The sequence below is a fragment of the Gobius niger genome, assembly GCF_951799975.1.
Source record: "Gobius niger genome assembly, chromosome: 12".
Lineage (NCBI taxonomy): Eukaryota > Metazoa > Chordata > Actinopteri > Gobiiformes > Gobiidae > Gobius > Gobius niger.
This window is the reverse complement of record NC_136863.1, coordinates 27,530,965-27,553,158: the sequence shown is the minus strand read 5'-3', so window position 1 is coordinate 27,553,158 and position 22,194 is coordinate 27,530,965.

Sequence of the window (22,194 nt, the reverse complement as noted above, 5' to 3'; positions counted from 1 at the left end):
TCACGTAAACACAGCGCAGACGGCGTTAGCATTTAGCCTCTCCCCCTCTCTCCACTGTAGCAACAAATGAGATCAAGATAGAAGCTACCAAGCTCTTCCACGTTTTCCCTATTTAAAAATTGGTGCGTGAAGTGTTCCACTACAAAGTATAATTACACAAAATTAAACAATGTGGATTTTCTAAGCGGATAAAAGGGGGAACTATATTGTAAGGCGTAATAATACCAGGAGGAGTTTGGCATCCGCATAGTAAAGTGAAGATATTACTGCGTGGATTTTGAACATATAGTTCCCCCTGAAGCCTGAATGCTTCCTATCATACCTCCTTTAGCGTAGGGACCTCTGGTGGTTCCTCACCATCAATTAGGAGCTATGTACCATCCCATAAGCCACCGCACGGCCGCCACCCTCCAGTGATTCATGCGTAACCACTGTTGACCCACTGTGGCACACATTTAATTCAAATTATTTTAAACTGCACGAGCCAAACTGTAAAATAAATGTTGGAGTCACATGTCTCTGTCTTAACCTCCAACTGAATCGAGCTCATTTTCTCCAGTTTGGCTTCAGTCAAATCTAAAAGGTTCTCACAGCGTACAGGCCAGTGTAACGCTTCATTTATTTGTCACGTTTATGTCGCCTATTTGTCGCTTTTTCATCCGTTTTTGTGGTCTTTTCTGGAGCATTTTTGTTAGTTGTCATTTATATTTCACGTTTCTGTGTGGAGAAAATGTGCTTTGTTAAACGATCCCAGTATGGGATCGGTACTAGCAAAAAACCAACACAAATCTTTAAATATTTTGGACATTTTCACTGTATGAAGTAAAGGGAGGATATACTGCAGTTTTGGACAAAACACGTTTGTATTTTCTGAAATATTAAAGGCCCTATATCTCTTTTTTTTTTTTATATATCAGGGTCACAACTTTCTGCATCACAGTTCCAGGGTCTGTCACCATAATGCCAACAAGTTGTCCCATGTACAGATTCCCCCAGCTCAGCGGTAGGACTTCACAGCTCCTCCAGAGTTATCTTGGGGCACTTGGTTGCATTTCTTACCAGTGCTCTCCTTGTTCGGTCTGTTAGTTTAGGTGGACGACCACGTCTTGGTAAGTTGTCAGTGGTGCTATACTCTTTCCATTTCTGAATGATGGATTGAACAGTGCCCCGTGAGATGTTTAAATCTTGGGAAATCTTTGTATAACTTAACACTGCTTTAAACTTCTCCACAGCTTTATCCCTGACCTCTCTGGTGTTCTCCTTGACCTTCATGATGTTGTTTAGTGACCAATACACTCCGACCATAGCTCTGAGGCCCTCACAGAACAGCTGTAATTATACTGAGAGTAGATTATGCACGGGTGGCCTCTATTTAATGGTTAGGCCAAGGTGTGAACATTCTGCAGTCATTAGGAATGTTATAAAGGTAATTTAATGCACTCAGAAAAATGCTGTATGAATACTTGTGCACTTTCCACTTTTCTATTTAAAAAAAAAATAACAGAATCATGTATCATTTTGCTTTCACTTCACAGTTGTCTGCTACTTGTGTGGGAACATTCAGTAAAGCATTTAAAATAAAATCTGTATGTAAATGTACAATATCTTCACAGATGTCTACTTTCACAATTCACTAAAACAACCATTTAATTCCACACAAAAAAAAAAACAGGTACAGGGCCAAACGAGTGGGAAATCATGACCCACTGATCAATCCCAGCTTTTACAACTAAAATGACATCAAGTGCAACATCTGGTAAAGACTTTAGGCCAAACATTGGTTTAAAGCTGTACATATTAGCAAATAAATGTCTTTTTTCTTTCAAAATCCATTTCTTTTTATGGATGTATTTGTTTTGTAGACGAGCTTTGGGCCCCCCCGTGCCTCTGAGACCCTGGACCCTCTACTGCTCTAAGGTAGAACACAGACGATGACTCCTCCCTGACTGGAACATGTCCAATGATTTCCCTTCGATGTACTCGGCTCATACCAGGGGCTCAACCACGAACTCTTTCAAACACGCACAGCCCTGCCACGACAGCGGTGCTAACCACTCTGCTGATCAGAGGGGGCAGCCGAGATGACCAAGAGGCTGGGCCGCTGCTTTACTACTGACCCCCTGGAACCCCCTTTAAATCGCCTCTGCTCTTTGTCATCACGGTGCCGGTGTAGCCAGACTGTACCAACCTCTCTCTTCCTCCATCACTGTTTTCGATTACCACCTTGGAATTTCCACTTTATTTCATTAAACGCCCACTTCTCCGGTGAACACTATGATGAATACTTACCGCAGGCACCGGCTCACCAAAACTATGACGGACCTTTGATGTTGCATTTAAAAAAGAAAAGAGAAAATAAGAAGCCGCCTCCTTTGGCACCACAGCGGAGGGGAAAGTGGAAAATTCCGTCAGACAACAAGGATTTTCTGCAGAAGTGTGTAACATCCTGTTGTTCCTCCGAATCGATTTGAATCACCCATGTGCTTGTGATGTGCCAAACTGTCTGGGAAGTTTTCAATGGAATAATGTTTCAGAGCTACCGACAAACATGACGTGCAATAGGAGCTTTTTGTTCAACATCGACTTGTGATAAAGTGTGGGATAAATATGTATCTAACTCATTTATTTGATTCATTTGTCCTCATTTTAGATCAGGAAGGTCTTACTCCTTTCAAAGTCATGTTTATTTCAAATAAAACATTTTGCACAATGTTTAATACATGTTTTTAACAATTGTTTTGTATTAAAGACCCCCCCCCACCCCGTGGGGGGGGGTCTTTAATACATGCCAAACATATGTGTTGTTTGGCATGGCTGTGTTAGATAGAAAATGCCCGGATGCTAATAGCTAATAATAGCTCCCAGTCTCATAAGTCTTCAAGTGCGGTTTTCTGCTCCAGACTTTCAACAGCGGTTCCTGAAAGGCAGAGGTCACTAAACGGTGGACCTCGGTCCGGATCCGGACCCTTGAGCTAGCCCATCCCAGGATTCAATTAATTGCATTATTTTCAAATCATCTATAATAGAAACCGCAAACTCAATGGCCGCCGCCATAAGCTCCATGGGCGCCGCCATGTTTATTTCCCATACCGACTTTGAAGCTAAGCAGGGAAGGGCCTGGTTAGGACTGGGATGGGAAACCGTTCCTCGGAAGCTAAGCAGGGAAGGGCCTGGTTAGGACTGGGATGGGAGACCGTTTGGGAACACCAGGAAGCCTGGCGACAGTAGTGACTGTGTGTGTGTGGTTGGTGGTGGGGGCTGATGTGCGCAGTGGAGTGAATGAATACTGCATCAAATTGTACACCGACGAGCGTCTGGAAAAGCGCTATATAAGACTAGCCATGTTCATTTCCCAAAAATCCGCGGGCGGCCCCCTCGTGGCGGTCCCTCCACTTTGCTGCTGTACCATTTCTTTTCTATTTTTTCTTTACATTTTATAAAGCGGCTTTGAAAGCATTGCCAATTGTATTCTAAGGATATAAATACTGTCTAATAACAAACAACTTATTATTTTTTAGATTGCACTTGCACCGTGAACCAAACCGTGAGAGCTGAACCCCTAATATTTATCCATAGGCCTACATATTCCACTGTCTCTTGAATTCTATTCCCTGAGTTTATCGAACATATTGTCATTGTAGTTTATAAGAAAGGATTACGGGTGCATCAAACACTCCAATTGCAGTTTGCTTGAAATTATTTTTAGCATTCATTATTTTAAACATTTGTAGTGGCCATAGTTTTTGGAATGGGTTGGGAACCACTGGTCTACTTAGTGTGGGTCTACAGCTATACGGAGTGACAGGTTATAGGGACTATACTGGACATTTCTTTGTAATAACTCATAATCTCTGAATATCAAATCAAAAAAAGTAGTAATAGATTTAACAAAGTCTTAAAAATCCTCATATAACCGTGAATTATCCCCGTATGTTCTGGATCTTTTTTTTTTTATTCGGACCTTGCTGAAATTTCATTCATGACCACTCTGTGTAAGATATTTCTATAATGGACAAAGAAAGCAGTGAAAACAGTTTAAAAGCCAATTACACTGATCTTATTTTTGATTATGTTGTAAATGACAAGTACGCCAAAGGAATGACCAAGAGTATATACCTTTTCCAACATTTATAAGGTGCAAATGCACGTATCGTTTGCAGATACCAAACGTTTTGTATTGTGAACAATTATACGACAGAATGAGTCCTTCTAATGTTGAGAGCTCGTTATCATCAGTTATAAGGCTCCAAGCTGCTGTTGGGCACCAAAAGCTGCACTGGAGCAGTAGAGATGGGGGCACGGGCATCGCAGGCATCACGGGCCTCGCATCGCGGGCCTCGCATCGCGGGCCTTGCATCCCGGGCATCGCGGGCCTCGCATCCCGGGCATCGCGGGCCTCGCATCCCGGGCATTGCGGGCATTGCGGGCCTCGCATCCCGGGCATCGCGGGCCTCGCATCCGCCTCACCATGGTGGATCTGTCCCGGCTCCGGTCTGCAGCGTGCTATTATTGGTAAGTCTTGGCTTCTGCTGGCGGGAGTCTCCCCCTTTTCTGTACGCGAATGTGGCCTTTGGATCTGCATTTTGTTTTATTTTTGGTATTACCCAGCTGTTACTGTGAAGGCTGTATTGTAATCATCTGACTTCGAGAACATGCTTTCTAATATGTTACATGCTATCTATAGTAACCCAAAAATAAACATCAGAAAGACTAAGCATGTCTTTATTTCACTTCAGTCAAAGAAGCTCTGGCTTTGTGATGTATGCAGTACAACAAAATCTTTCTGGTTCAACCAGTGGTGTTGTAGTGCATCGAACAATGAGTATTTAAAAATAAAAACCATCACCCCCACTTGGTAACATAAGAAAAAAAAAGGTGCACACAAGAAAAGAAAAAGCCCGACCATAACCCATCCTCTCTCTCAAAAATAAGAAGCAATTGCTACATTTCACACTTTGTCGAGTGTCAGAGCCAATGGCAACATTGTGGAATTACCACTGACTACATCTTTTGTTATTGTACATAATGTATGTTTGTGAAGCTCTAATTTAAAACAGTTACAGCGCCCCCAGAGGCCATTAGCCTGTAAACGTCTCTCTATTAGCTGCATCATTGTTTCAGAGAGAGTTCAAAGCGTGTGAAAAAAGCAGTAGCTTTTAGTCCGCAAATTACGGACCTTTAGTGAGAAGAACTTTATTCTCATTATACAATTATGTTAGTCCAGCTTTATAACTGCAAAGATGGACACCTGCTTGGATGAAAGCTCTGGGCCAGATTTGGCCCGCAGGCCGCCGGTTGGTGACCACTTTCCATTGAAAGTAATTGTTCTAATGGGGGAACGACCAACAAAGGTTGAAGCACTTTTGTTTTACAGAATATGGTGCATTAAAGTGACTTTTTGGAGAGGACTGTTGTATAAGAAGTGCTACTGTTCAGTTTTCTCCCCTGAAACCTACTTTTATGAGATGCCATGGGAAAATGATGAGATGACTGCAAATATTGGTCTTATGATATTTTGATATAAACTAAAGCTCCTTACAGTGAGCCATCATCATTTCACTCTCAGCACTTGGTGTTAACGCTGCCACAGTTGCCCTGGGGCTGACTGATGTGAAAACTTGGCTGGCAATCTGTGCAATAAACCATATGAACTTGTATCTGAATCATATGAAATTTTGCTACTTACAGTCAGGTCCATAAATATTGGGACATCGACTCAATTGTTTTGTGTTTGGCTCTATAAACCACCACAATGGATTTCAAATGAAACAGGTACAGTACAGGTGTAACTCAGAAAATTAGAGTATCGTAAAAAATTCATTTATTTCTGTAATTCAGTTTAAAATGTGAAACTAATATATGATATAGACTCATTACATGCAAAGTGACATATGTCAAGCCTTTGTTTGTTTTAATTTTGAATGACATGACATTACAGCTTGTAAAAACCCCCAAATGAACATTTCAGAAGATTAGAATATTACATGAAATCAATGAAAAAATGATTTGAAACAGAGAAATGTCGGCCCTTTGAAAACTATAATGATGCAATATGCATTAGTACTTGGTTTGAGCCCCTTTGATTTGGATTATTGCCTCAATGTGGTTGCGTGGCCTGGATGCTCTCAGCCTGTGGCACTGCTGAGGTGTTATGAAGACCAGGATGCTTCAACCAGAGGAATCTGACATTTGAAGTCCATGTCCAGGATCCGTCTGTGTTTGGTGGCTCTTGACGCACTAACTGGAGCGGGTTGTCAAGAAAAGGCCATTCAAAAGTGTGGCGGACCTTCACAAGGAGTGGACTGAGGCTGGAGTGCATCAAGAGCCTCCACACAGACGGATCCTGGACTAAGTGTTATGAGTTCATATTCAGCCAAATGCTTGGACGCCGCATCACAATGCAGATGGACAATGACCCTACTTTTCAAATCATAGTAATAGATTTAACAAAGGCTTAACAATCCTCATATAACCGGATCTTTGCTCAACAATTTACTGCCAAAGCCACCAAAGGCAAAGAAGTGAAATGTTATTCAATGGCCAAGTCAATCACCTGACATGAATCCAATTGAGCTTCACTTGCTGAAGACCAAGCTGAAGGGAAAATGTCCCAAGAACAAGGCTGCTAGTTACTTTCGGCTCAGTTACCTATTTACTACTTATCTTATCTTTCACTTGTGTCTGTATGATGTGGTAGAGGTGGTCATGTTGCTCCAAATTCAGATGATCTACACATTTTTCCTGAATATAAGTTGGACTCCACTGCCTCCTCACGCCGCTCTGAACAGCTGTATAGCCCCGATCAACACCGTTCTTCCGTACCTGCCGCCACGCGCAGTAATTTAACGCACGCCGGCTTTTCACATTGACAATGCACAGTCATCAGAGTCATTACGAAAATCGTCCTTAAGGCTGTCGGAAGGGGAGAACTGGGGATAAAATTGGCTTCATTATCCAGCCGTAGTTTTAAGGCGAGGGCTACCAAGTGCGCGACAAGGCCTTGGAGGAAAATGTGGAAGAAATACGTAATATGTTTATTTTCTCAAAAGTCAAACTGAGCTTGCCTGACACAGAAGTGGAAACTACAAAAATCCAGGCTTCCACCATCGGGTCCCAGTTAACGTTTGCTTGTTCGATTACGGCCAGCTTGTTTTTTTGGGCAGTTCATAAAAAGTTATTCTTGAACCGTCTTCAATCAGAGACACTCAAATCCAGTAGATAGAGATGCATTGATTTGACCGCTAGTGTTGGCAGCATCAGGAATAAGGAAGGTGATGAACTAGGGAATAACCAAGAAGGTAAAAGGCCCAAACTGTAAACCTTTGCCACAGAAATATGGATGTTAAGTTTTGTTCCTGAATGACAAGTGCAAACCGTTGAGTAAAGTTACAACAAACTAAAAGCATGTGCAGGACACTTGAGGGACGTTTCTACCCCAAAGTGTCTCTTACTGTAACTCTCTCTTAATCCATTATTTAGCCCTTTTTCAGAAAATGGCCTCTCTGATGGGAAAGGCAGCCTTAGAACCCAACGGGGCCAACCCTTCAAAAACATAGCGGCCGTTGCGTAACTCGGATGATTTCCCACAGATGTTGGCTCTGGCTCATTATAACGCAGGCTCATGAAAGTGCTGATTCAGGCTTTCGCCGGTGCAGGTTTTATGGGGGGCTGGACGTCACTCCAGTCCGGCGTGTCCGTGAGGGGGGCGAAAACAAGCTCACCTCCGGCGCGGCGGATCACAGCCCGTGGATTCCCGTCATTCCTGTGAGTCACCGGGGGCCCCCGAGTCGCTGAGTGGAATTCGAAGGTTCCCGTTCGGCATCTGGATTAGTAATCGGACACTCTTTTACAAGGCAGAGGTTCAAGCGGGTCACTGGCACTTCACACAGTCACCTCATCTGTGGTTTAAACACTGGGGGAAAGAGGGGGCTGGACACCACAGCTTTATTCTCAATCAATTACTTATGTCCTTTCTCCAGATATGAATAACAAGCCATAAAGTCTGATCAAGAATGACTTCATATTTTATAGGACTGACTTAGATCAGAAACAGACAATTACAAGGATCCATTGGTCTTGCTCAAGGCCGAACAATGTGAAATGACAAAGGAATAAATGTATTGGTCACTGAAATACAGATTGTTTTAAGCATTTGTTGGCCCAAGGGCCCCGTGAGGTTTCCATACTCACCATTGAGTCCAATGGCAGATTTGGAGATTGTCAAACAAATACAAATTAGATCAATGACAGCCCTTGAAAACACTGCTGTTCAGTTTCGAGGTGGTTATGATGAACTAAAGTGTTGGCCTCACTTTGTCTTCTTCTGCTTTTGTACTTCACCAACAAAAGCGCTTGTTGGTCATGAAAGCTTCAGGTTTTATTTTATCATTCATTTATTTCATTCATTTAAGTTTCATTCCTTTAGCCGTTGCCTTTTCTACTGCAGATACAGTCCCGATCAAAAGTTCAAGACCAGTTGAATGGCAAAAATTCACATTTTGCATGGTTGGATCTTAAAGATGCATTATGGGAAAAAAAAGTGATGATGATTTTCTTTTCTTTTTGTCTATATATATATATATATATATATATATATATATATATATATATATATATATATACATTTATTTATTTTTTTCCATACAGAAGAACTAGAAACAAGCGGTGTACGTACTTACAACAATTATATGACTCTGTTACTTCTACATGTAATACAGACAATCATACAAAATCAGGCCTCCTGGCCAAGATATAAGTTCTCCATTTCTCCCAGATTTTGTCAAACTTGTCCATTTGGAGTCTTTTATGAAATGTAATTCGTTCCATATTAAATATTGCATATACAAGATTACACTAATCTTCCACGTTCGGGGATATTGAATTTAACCATCTTTTTGTAATCGATTTTTGTGCTGCTAAACTCAACACACCAAACAAACGTTTCATCTCTTTATCTGTGTCAATAGAATATAATGAGTCAAATAGTCGTTCGTCCCAGTTTAAAGTTGTTTGCATTTAACATGATTATCAATTTAATTTTAACAGAATTCCAAAAATGTTGTAATAATGGACATGACCAAAACACTGTGACACCCCCCGGGCACCACTGGAAATGCCTGAATAATGTGAACTCTGAGCTGGAGTAATAAAGAATCTACAAAGGCTCTCCAATCCAAAACATCTCCATAAGTTTCACATTGATTTTCCACTGAAAAGCGCAACATTTTAGCCAAATATGATCCAGTATCAAATTATTTGATTCTCTTTCCCAGTTGTGTTTTATATAGTCAGTGTTTATCATTTGAATCTCTTGAAAGTCCTTATATAATCTAGAAATCAATGAGTCTGAGTCTGCCCCATATGCTTTAGTGAAGATCTTCAAAATAGGCCTATCTAAAACATTTTTGTCCTTTTGGCATAAAACTATTTATGTGGTGTCGGATTTGTAGAAATCTGAAAAAATCACTATTGTAATTGGTATCGTCTCTTTACCAACTCAAAATCTCTCTATGGAAGTGCAATATGAAAATAGGTCTCGCCAATTTTTAATGTCACATCTATTTTACTTGGTGCAAAATCATGATGATAAGAAGCCCACCACAGTACTTTAGTCTGTTTATTTTTGTTTATATATTTTAACCAAAGTTTGAATGATAAAATGATCCACTGGTTACCTTGTTGCATCTGCTCCTCTATAAGGCCTTTATCTCCAAGTCTGGCCTGTATCGGACAATCTCCAGAACTGCTCATTATCTTTTTCCCACAACTCTGGGTTGTGTTGGTGTAACCCAGAGTGGGCTACACCAGAGTTCTAAATTGGGCTGACATATAGTAATCCTTCAGGCAGGGTAAGGCGAGACCACCCTTCACCTTTGCTAACTGAAGGGTTTTTCCCGATCAATTTGTCCCACTTTTTAAATTGAATGTCTGTTATAACAATTGGAAGTGTTTGAAATAAGTACAACAACCTAGGCAAAATATTCATTATCGTTATTAATTGGCTGGCATAAAGGCTTTAAATTTATATCATACAATTTAGACAAATCTTTTGAAATGTTGACATCAAGATATTTTATGTAATCCAAGTCCCAATTTAAGTGAGTCTCGGAGGTTTGGTTTGTAATTAACACTCAATAATTGTGTTTTAGTGATATTAAGTTTATAACACACACACCACAAGGTCTTTCATCTCTTTATACCACTCTGAGGGAAAGCCATCTGGCCTTTATTGCTTACTGCTTTATTAGTTTTGGAGTCAGAAATTGCTTTTCTAATTTCAAGGTCAGTTATTTCAGAAATTAGACCCCAATTTTGAGCTTCAGTTGCTATAGGTAAATTAATTGTATCCAAAAATTCAGCCATAAGAGTTTCATTAACTTCAGGTTGAGCGTATAATTGCCTGTGGAAAGACAAAAGTGTTTCTTGAATATTATCCAATTTACACACTGCAGTGTTTGTTTGGGGGTCTCTTATTTGATGAATTGTATTATGTTTTTTTTATATCTTATAAGCCAATAGCCTGGCTAATTTGCCCCTTGCCTCATAAAATCGTTGCCGTAAAAAAAATCATTTTTGTCTTTATTTCACTTGAAAGAATTTCATGTATTTCATTCTTCTTTTTATTTACTTCTATGTTTAAGATTTTACTTTTATTAGTTTTGTGAGCATTTTCCAAAATCTTTAATTGTGCTTAGAGCCCCTTCAATTGTTCATTCCGTTTCTTTTTTAAATTTGAACTGTAACCTATAATCTTTAATCGAATGACCGCCTTTAGTGCATCCCACAGAATTATGTTCATCATTATCATTGTCAGATAAGTAATTCTTAATATCGTCTTTGATTTGATCCCTTATTGGGTGTAAGATATTTGTATTTAACCTCCAAGAGGTGTTTTTCTTCACTAAAAATTGCTTCCAAATACACCGGAGCCTGATCTGATAAATCCATGATGCGTAACTAATCTAATAAGTGATAATTATGAGGATGGGAGAAAAAACTATAATCTCTTTCTTTTGGATTCATTCTCTCCAGATATCAAGGAGCCCCATCTCTTCCATTGTTGTTTCACATTCTTTGTTGTTTTATTTAGCCCTACAGTCTACTGGATGTATCGACTAATATAACGGGTTAAGACAGATATTCAAATCACCCCCCAAAACTAGAATGCCTTCAGCTTCCACCGTAATTAGTTTAAAGATACGTTTGTTGAATTTTCATTCTGATCCTGGGGGAGGATATACATTTATGAACGTCATCAAAGCACCCTGCAGATAACCTTTAACCAATACAAATCTCCCCTCCTTATCCTTCTTTTCCTGGGCACATTCAAAATTCAGTCTGTTTGAAATCAGTATTACTACACCTCTTTTTGAGCTTTGTGGACAGGAAGAAGAAAACTGTTTGTGTTTCCATTTCTTAAGTTTGTCATGCTCTGCATGACAATCAATCAATCAATCAATCAATCTTTATTTATAAGCGCTTTTCATACCAAAGGTATCACAAAGTGCTTTACAGATTACAACATTTAAAACAATGTGCCTGGTACAACCTCCCATATATAAATTTTACATATTAGGATTAAATAAATAGATTAGTCAGTTAAAAGCTAAGCTAAAAGGTGGGTCTTGAGCTGCTCTTAAAAACATTTTTGTTCTCTGCAGCCCTGAGCTCCTCCTCAGGTGGCTCCAGAGGCGATGGCTGTAATATTGGAAAGACGCCTCACCATGAGTCTTTTTGTTGACTTTAGGAATAACTAGGAGGCCCCTGCCGGAGGAGCGAAGGGGCCGTGAAGGTTCATAAGGTAAAAGCACTTCTGAAAGATAAGAAGGACCAAGACCATTAAGACATTTAAAAACCATTAAAAGAACTTTAAAATCGATCCTGAAACCCACGGGGAGTCAATGCAGTGATTCTAAAACCGGTGTAATGTGGTCCCGCCTCCTGGTCTTCGTCAGGACACAGATCCTCTTTTTGGGATCCATTTACATTGTACGTTACAATTTTAATCGGCGTAATACCCTGCATAGCTTGTGAACTGCATCAACCCCCTGCAAACACAACATAGTAACAACAAGTACACCTCTGCGAACAAAAACAGAAATAATAGTGAACACAAGAACAAGTAATAAAAAGATTAACCAAAGAAAATGGACTTTCAAAAAAAAAGGCCAGAAAATTAGCCAAGGGTAAGGGAAGGGCTGATCCCTCTTCTTGTGGTTGAGCGCCCTCGTCGGCCCGCAGGCCAGTGCCACGTGAGTCTGTAGGGTCCATGTCCTCAGCAGTTTTTACCACAAGAGAGAAAAAAATAATAATAATAGAAATTAAAGCCGCGCGCGGCGATAAAGGCCCTCGCCCCTGGCGCACTCCCCGCTCGCTCTCGTCTCTTGCTATCACCTCCGCTCTCGTCCCTTGCGACCACTCTTCATCACACTAGGTCCTTGCGAGCTCCATGATTGAACTCGCTCATTTTGACGCGAAAATCCCTATTAAGTTGCATTACAGTGCATTATATGCGAAAGTCCCTTTAAGTTGCATTACAGTGCATTATATGCGAAAGTGCCTTTAAGTTGCATTACAGCGCATTATATGCGAAAGTCCCTTTAAGTTGCATTACAGTGCATTATATGCGAAAGTGCCTTTAAGTTGCATTACAGTTTATTATATGCGAAAGTCCCTTTAAGTTGCATTACAGTGCATTATATGCGAAAGTCCCTTTAAGTTTCATTACAGTTTATTATATGCGAAAGTCCCTTTAAGTTTCATTACAGTGCATTATATGCGAAAGTCCCTTTAAGTTTCATTACAGTTTATTATATGCGAAAGTCCCTTTAAGTTTCATTACAGTACATTATATGCGAAAGTCCCTCTAAGTTGCATTACAGTACATTATATGCGAAAGTCCCTTTAAGTTGCATTACAGTGCATTATATGCGAAAGTGCCTTTAAGTTGCATTACAGTTTATTATATGCGAAAGTCCCTTTAAGTTGCATTACAGTTTATTATATGCGAAAGTCCCTTTAAGTTGCATTACAGTGCATTATATGCGAAAGTCCCTTTAAGTTGCATTACAGTGCATTATATGCGAAAGTCACTTTAAGTTGCATTACAGTTTATTATATGCGAAAGTCCTTTTAAGTTGCGTTACAGTGCATTATATGCGAAAGTCCCTTTAATTGCGTTATAGTGCTATTGTGAAAATCCCTATGTAGTGGCATAATTGTGTTGTAATTGCAAAAATCCCTATTTTGTTGCAGAAACTGTAAGAACTGTTTTTAATTGCAGAAACTCTTAACACTGTATAAACTGCTAAAATCACAGACAGACTTCACTGTATCATAATCCTATTAAAATGCCGGCAAGAAAAGAGAAAGCATTAGAAAAGTGTCACAGCCATATTTGAACCAGCAACCTCCTACACCAAAGACAAGCAAACTATCACTGAGCTGTAGCTCCATGGTAGTTGGACTGTGATGTGGGCTACTTTTGTCTAAGTTATCGAGCAGAAGTTAGTTCCCAGCATCCCACTGGAGGAGAGAGGTAGCTTCAAGTCATGCCCCCCCCATACATTTCCTCTATTGTTTTCGACATTTTCCCTTGTGTTGCCTCAATTGTTTTCCTACGATCCCCCCATTTCTAGCTCTTTGGTGACGCATATGAAAGCGTTTTTCATGAGAATGGGACCGTAGGTGCGGTTAAAAAAAAAAGAAAAAGAGCAAAGGTCAAAATTGACCCAGCAATCTCATGGTTGGAAACCCAATGCACAAGCAATAACGCTACACGGGCACAGCAAATCTTATGAAACGTGCTGTACTCATGTGACAATGTGTGCAGTGGCCCATGTAAAAGGTGAAAGCAATAGAAAAGTGTCAAGGCTGTGTTTGGACTAGCAACCTCCTTCACTTGAAACATGGGCCTGATGACAGCTTGGCTTATTTAAATTCCCAGAATGCAATTTTGTACCAGCAACACACTGGAGGAGAGTTTTTTTTCCGTTTTGAATGAGTGTGGAACCATAGGCAATGATTCATGTTCTTACCGGAAGGTGCTGAGTCCAAAAGAAAAAGGAAATAAAAAACAGTTTAGGCTGGGAATTGATCCAGCAACCTCCTGCACACTAGCTCAGCACTCTACCAATGGAGCTACTCAGGTTGAGTGAATAAATCAGCAGATGTAAAGTTAATGTCATGAGATATCCCGTACTTGAGTGCTTGCAAGAAACGGATTTACAGTTTAGAATTCTTCAGGTCATGTCCCCCCCCCCACCGCCAACCCCCCACCTCACACCCCCCGACACTTCCCCAATTGTTTTGGACATTTTCCCCAGTGTTGCCTCAATTGTCTCCCTACTATCCCCACATTTCTTTCTCTTTAGTGACGCATATTTTGACAGCGTTCTTCATGAGGGTGGGACCATAAGCGCGGTAAAAAAAAAAAAAAAAAAGTTAAGTCAGATTTGATCCAGCAACCTAATGGTTGGGAATCCAACACTAAAGCTACGATGCCACACAGGCACAGGAACTTCTGGGAAACGTCCCGCAATCATGTGTTTTAAGCTGTGACAATGTGTGCTGCGGGCAATGGAAAAGGTGAAGACAATATTAGTGTCAAGGTTGTGTTTGGACTAGCTACCTCTTTCACTTGAGACAACCATGCTATCACTGAGCTGTATTTCCATGCAAACATGGGCCTGATGACTGCTTGGGTTTTCTAAATTCACAGGCTGAAATTTGATCCCAGCAACACACTGGAGGGGTCATTTCCCTGTTTTTAATGAGTGTGGAACCATCGGCGACGATGCATGTTCTAACCAGAAAGTGCTGAGTCCACAAGAAAAAAAAAATGAAAAAGAGTCAAAGTCAGGATTTGATCCAGCAACCTCCTGTACACTAACCCAGCTCTCTACCAACGGAGCTAATTCGGCTGAGAAAAAAACAGCGGATGTGAAATAAATGTCATGAGAGACTCCGCACTTGTGTGTTTGCAGGAAACGGATTAGAAAATAATATATTGTATCATTTTGTAATTGGGGTACATTCCTGGCTGCCCAAAGAATCGTTGAGAGGGGGTTTCAGCCCTGCAGCACCGTCGATATTGAAGCAATTATTTGGTAAGACCCATATAGTATGAGGAACACACAGAGAGACGGACAGGAAACAGTCGAATTGAACTTCCTGTGATTGTACAGTTGAGAGAAACGTGAATTTGGAGGCAAAAATGTCCAAATTAAAGCTGATGTCTGTGACAGAGGGGTAGTATAAGTATATACGAGTCCAAAAGTGTAGTTTTTGTGAAGAAAGGGGGAAATTTTGGAAAACTGGCGAATTTCAGGAGAAACCTCTGACAGAAGCCAGCATACTGCCAGGCTAAGACCTCTGGCGATTTTCACGGAGGATGGGCGGGCCACTTACAAGCCACTTAAAAGCCAATTAAAGGCATTTTTGGCGATAGCGGCTGCATGTGCACACCATTAGGTCCAGGTGGGGAATGTGCACGCGCGCCGGATTGGGTCCTTTCCAATCCGGCCGAGTCTGTGAAAGATATGAGGCTTTGAAATTTGCTGAAAATGGCCTCTCAGTTGCGGCCTTGTCATGACCACGCCCAATAATGGAACAAAATTTGAATTGATGATTTTGAAAGCCACAGGGGTTGGGGACATGTTGGCCAAAATTGGAGGCTTTCCATAGAAAACTCGAGGATCAGGGACCAGAAGTTCAAGAAGTACGATTTTGAAGGTTTGAGGTTCGGGCCAAGATGGCCGACTTCCTGTAGCATTTAGGGCGGGGTCATAATATCATTTTTGACATGTCTTGACGTGGTCTATGTCCCTGGCCAATGTCACTTTTGTACGATGATTTTTTTTGCCACCGGGCTCTCATTGACTCAATGTAAACTGCGTGCTTGAGGGGGCGCCACTGAGCCATCTTTTATTATTTTCTCTTGCGAACCCCACCCAAAATTAGAGCTTGCGGAGCACTACGTTTTGACCCCTGTTACTTGCGAATCGGTTCACGTTTGCTACGTGAATTCTTGCGTTTTCGTCCCCCGTTAACGGTTTTAATTAGTCCCTCGCGGGACACTGCGTGTCCGTTGCTCGGGCCTAATTATACAGAAAATTAAGCGAGATAGAGGCATGTTGTAATAGACTTTTTTGATCAGTGTGACGTGCCGAATCAGAATATGACCTTTGTTTTCACTTTCGTGCAAGTGTAATTTTGAAGGTATAGGTAGGGGGCGCTATTTTTGTGAAAATTGTACAATTATCAAGGGTAATCAGTACGAGCCATAGAGGGGCTTATGTGATCCAAATATGAGTGCGATTGGAATTTGCATGCCCTTGTGAGTTGTCATCAAAGAGGCGCGGAAAAAGCATGTTTTTTAGCAGAGCGGTAGAGACAAACCGTAACAGATATCCGAACAAAAGAGCTTGATTATTGTAGCTCTACGCCTCTAGATTGCACTCACCAAGTTAAATGTCATTTGGTCCAAAACCCTGGGAGTGACTTGAAAAAATGTCAGGCAAAGAAATGCTGGGTAAAATTTTCAATCCAATATGGCCGACTTCTGGTTTGTCAGAGGAAGTAGCTATAATGACGTTTTACGTTTGTCTTGAAGTGCTCTATCACTGTACCGAATAACATAGGTTTAGGCCAAAAACTCATGCCTCCATTTGAATAGGGGTCAGACTTGAGGGGGCGCCACTGAGGCATTATGCACAGTGTGATTTTGCAGACTTCAAAATATTGAATTTTTCACCAACTTTGATCATTTAGTCAAATAAAATTGAGTTTTCGTTAATATTCAGGGGGTCAAAATTGGGGTCAAAGGCGCACCAAAATAATAATAATAATAATAATAATAATAATAATGGAAATGATTTTTCGGCTATTATTTCTCTCCCACAAAGACATTACTCAGAGAGCCGTGGCTTTGATATGTTGTTCCCCATCACTGACAAGGTCTGTATGATTTTTTCCACACCTCCATGCCATCCCGTTTTTTTTATACGAATTTTTAAAGTCAAAACTTTGAGGGGGCGCCAGTGGGTCATTTTTGGCGATAGCGGCTGCATGTGCACACCATTAGGTCCAGGTGGGGAATGTGCACGCGCGCCGGATTGGGTCCTTTCCAATCCGGCCGAGTCTGTGAAAGATATGAGGCTTTGAAATTTGCTGAAAATGGCCTCTCAGTTGCGGCCTTGTCATGACCACGCCCAATAATGGAACAAAATTTGAATTGATGATTTTGAAAGCCACAGGGGTTGGGGACATGTTGGCCAAAATTGGAGGCTTTCCATAGAAAACTCGAGGATCAGGGACCAGAAGTTCAAGAAGTACGATTTTGAAGGTTTGAGGTTCGGGCCAAGATGGCCGACTTCCTGTAGCATTTAGGGCGGGGTCATAATATCATTTTTGACATGTCTTGACGTGGTCTATGTCCCTGGCCAATGTCACTTTTGTACGATGATTTTTTTTGCCACCGGGCTCTCATTGACTCAATGTAAACTGCGTGCTTGAGGGGGCGCCACTGAGCCATCTTTTATTATTTTCTCTTGCGAACCCCACCCAAAATTAGAGCTTGCGGAGCACTACGTTTTGACCCCTGTTACTTGCGAATCGGTTCACGTTTGCTACGTGAATTCTTGCGTTTTCGTCCCCCGTTAACGGTTTTAATTAGTCCCTCGCGGGACACTGCGTGTCCGTTGCTCGGGCCTAATAATAATAATAATAATGGAAACGATTTTTCGGCCATTATTTTTCTCCCACAAAGACATTACTCAGAGTGACGTGGCTTTGATATGTTGTTCCCCATCACAGACAAGGTCTGTATGATTTTTTCCACACCTCCATACCATCCCGTTTTTTTTATACAAATTTTTAAAGACAAAACCTTTGAGGGGGCGCCAGTGGGTCATTTTTGGCGACAGCGGCTGCGTGTGCACAGCATTAGGTCCAGGTGTGGAATGTGCACGCGCGCCGGATTGGGTCCGTTCCAATCCGGCCAAGTCTGTGAAAGATATGAGGCTTTGAAATTTGCTAAAAATGGCCTCTCAGTTGCGGCCTTGTCATGACCACGCCCAATAATTAAAAAAAAATTGAAATGATGATTTAGAAAGCCACATGGGTTTGGGACATGTTGGCCAAAATTGGAGGCTTTGCATTGAAAACTCGGGGATCAGGGGCCAGAAGTTCAAGAGGTACGATTTTGAAGGTTTGAGGTTCGGGCCAAGATGGCCGACTTCCTGTAGCATTTAGGGCGGGGTCATAATATCATTTTTGACATGTCCTGACGTGGTCTATGTCCCTGGCCAATGTCACGTTTGTACGATGATTTTTTTTGCGACCGCTCCTCCATTGGGTCAATGTAAACCGCCTGTTTGAGGGGGCGCCACAGAGTCAACTTTTATTATTTTCTCTCGCGAACCCCACCCAAAATTAGAGCTTGCGGAGCACTACGTTTTGACCCCTGTTACTTGCGAATCGGTTCACGTTTGCTACGTGAATTCTTGCGTTTTCGTCCCCCCTTATCGATTTTAATTAGTCCCTCGCGGGACACTGCGTGTCCGTTGCTCGGGCCTAATTATACAGAAAATTAAGCGAGATAGAGGCATGTTGTAATAGACTTTTTTGATCAGTGCGACGTGCCGAATCAGGATATCACCTTTGTTTTCACTTTCGTGCAAGTGTAATTTTGAAGGTATAGGTAGGGGGCGCTATTTTTGGGAAAATTGTACAATTATCAAGGGTAATCAGTACGATCCATAGAGGGGCTTATGTGATCCAAATATGAGTGTGATCTGAATTTGCGTGCCCCTGTGAGTTGTCACCAAAGAGGCGGGGAAAAAGCATGTTTTTTAGCAGAGAGGTAGAGACAAACCGTAACAGATATCCGAACAAAAGAGCTCGATTATTGTAGCTCTACGCCTCTAGATTACACTCACCAAGTTGGATGTCATTTGGTCCAAAACCCTTCGAGTGACTTGACAAAATATCAGGTGAAGAAATTCAGGTTAAAATTTTCAATCCAATATGGCCGACTTCCTGTTTGTCAGAGGGCGGAGTTATAATGATGTTTTAAGTTTGTCTTGATGTGCTCTATCACTGTACTCAAAGACAAATGTTTAGGCCAACAAATGCATGCTTCCAAATGAATTGGGGGCATGCATGTGGGGGCGCCACTGAGGCATTGTTCAAAGTGTTGTCTTGCGAATATCAAAAAAGTTAATTTTACACCAACCTTGAACCGTTGGTCAAATAAAATTGACTTTTCGTTAATGTTCAGGGGGTCAAAATTGAGATCAAAGACGTAATAATAATAATAATAATAATAATAATAATAATAATGGAAACGATTTTTCGGCCATTATTTTTCTCCCACAAAGACATTACTCAGAGTGACGTGGCTTTGATATGTTGTTCCCCATCACAGACAAGGTCTGTATGATTTTTTCCACACCTCCATACCATCCCGTTTTTTTTATACAAATTTTTAAAGACAAAACCTTTGAGGGGGCGCCAGTGGGTCATTTTTGGCGACAGCGGCTGCGTGTGCACAGCATTAGGTCCAGGTGTGGAATGTGCACGCGCGCCGGATTGGGTCCGTTCCAATCCGGCCAAGTCTGTGAAAGATATGAGGCTTTGAAATTTGCTAAAAATGGCCTCTCAGTTGCGGCCTTGTCATGACCACGCCCAATAATTAAAAAAAAATTGAAATGATGATTTAGAAAGCCACATGGGTTTGGGACATGTTGGCCAAAATTGGAGGCTTTGCATTGAAAACTCGGGGATCAGGGGCCAGAAGTTCAAGAGGTACGATTTTGAAGGTTTGAGGTTCGGGCCAAGATGGCCGACTTCCTGTAGCATTTAGGGCGGGGTCATAATATCATTTTTGACATGTCCTGACGTGGTCTATGTCCCTGGCCAATGTCACGTTTGTACGATGATTTTTTTTGCGACCGCTCCTCCATTGGGTCAATGTAAACCGCCTGTTTGAGGGGGCGCCACAGAGTCAACTTTTATTATTTTCTCTCGCGAACCCCACCCAAAATTAGAGCTTGCGGAGCACTACGTTTTGACCCCTGTTACTTGCGAATCGGTTCACGTTTGCTACGTGAATTCTTGCGTTTTCGTCCCCCCTTATCGATTTTAATTAGTCCCTCGCGGGACACTGCGTGTCCGTTGCTCGGGCCTAATAATAATAATAATAATGGAAACGATTTTTCGGCCATTATTTTTCTCCCACAAAGACATTACTCAGAGTGACGTGGCTTTGATATGTTGTTCCCCATCACAGACAAGGTCTGTATGATTTTTTCCACACCTCCATACCATCCCGTTTTTTTTATACAAATTTTTAAAGACAAAACCTTTGAGGGGGCGCCAGTGGGTCATTTTTGGCGATAGCGGCTGCATGTGCACACCATTAGGTCCAGGTGGGGAATGTGCACGCGCGCCGGATTGGGTCCTTTCCAATCCGGCCGAGTCTGTGAAAGATATGAGGCTTTGAAATTTGCTGAAAATGGCCTCTCAGTTGCGGCCTTGTCATGACCACGCCCAATAATGGAACAAAATTTGAATTGATGATTTTGAAAGCCACAGGGGTTGGGGACATGTTGGCCAAAATTGGAGGCTTTCCATAGAAAACTCGAGGATCAGGGACCAGAAGTTCAAGAAGTACGATTTTGAAGGTTTGAGGTTCGGGCCAAGATGGCCGACTTCCTGTAGCATTTAGGGCGGGGTCATAATATCATTTTTGACATGTCTTGACGTGGTCTATGTCCCTGGCCAATGTCACTTTTGTACGATGATTTTTTTTGCCACCGGGCTCTCATTGACTCAATGTAAACTGCGTGCTTGAGGGGGCGCCACTGAGCCATCTTTTATTATTTTCTCTTGCGAACCCCACCCAAAATTAGAGCTTGCGGAGCACTACGTTTTGACCCCTGTTACTTGCGAATCGGTTCACGTTTGCTACGTGAATTCTTGCGTTTTCGTCCCCCGTTAACGGTTTTAATTAGTCCCTCGCGGGACACTGCGTGTCCGTTGCTCGGGCCTAATTATACAGAAAATTAAGCGAGATAGAGGCATGTTGTAATAGACTTTTTTGATCAGTGTGACGTGCCGAATCAGAATATGACCTTTGTTTTCACTTTCGTGCAAGTGTAATTTTGAAGGTATAGGTAGGGGGCGCTATTTTTGTGAAAATTGTACAATTATCAAGGGTAATCAGTACGAGCCATAGAGGGGCTTATGTGATCCAAATATGAGTGCGATTGGAATTTGCATGCCCTTGTGAGTTGTCATCAAAGAGGCGCGGAAAAAGCATGTTTTTTAGCAGAGCGGTAGAGACAAACCGTAACAGATATCCGAACAAAAGAGCTTGATTATTGTAGCTCTACGCCTCTAGATTGCACTCACCAAGTTAAATGTCATTTGGTCCAAAACCCTGGGAGTGACTTGAAAAAATGTCAGGCAAAGAAATGCTGGGTAAAATTTTCAATCCAATATGGCCGACTTCTGGTTTGTCAGAGGAAGTAGCTATAATGACGTTTTACGTTTGTCTTGAAGTGCTCTATCACTGTACCGAATAACATAGGTTTAGGCCAAAAACTCATGCCTCCATTTGAATAGGGGTCAGACTTGAGGGGGCGCCACTGAGGCATTATGCACAGTGTGATTTTGCAGACTTCAAAATATTGAATTTTTCACCAACTTTGATCATTTAGTCAAATAAAATTGAGTTTTCGTTAATATTCAGGGGGTCAAAATTGGGGTCAAAGGCGCACCAAAATAATAATAATAATAATAATAATAATAATAATGGAAATGATTTTTCGGCTATTATTTCTCTCCCACAAAGACATTACTCAGAGAGCCGTGGCTTTGATATGTTGTTCCCCATCACTGACAAGGTCTGTATGATTTTTTCCACACCTCCATGCCATCCCGTTTTTTTTATACGAATTTTTAAAGTCAAAACTTTGAGGGGGCGCCAGTGGGTCATTTTTGGCGATAGCGGCTGCATGTGCACACCATTAGGTCCAGGTGGGGAATGTGCACGCGCGCCGGATTGGGTCCTTTCCAATCCGGCCGAGTCTGTGAAAGATATGAGGCTTTGAAATTTGCTGAAAATGGCCTCTCAGTTGCGGCCTTGTCATGACCACGCCCAATAATGGAACAAAATTTGAATTGATGATT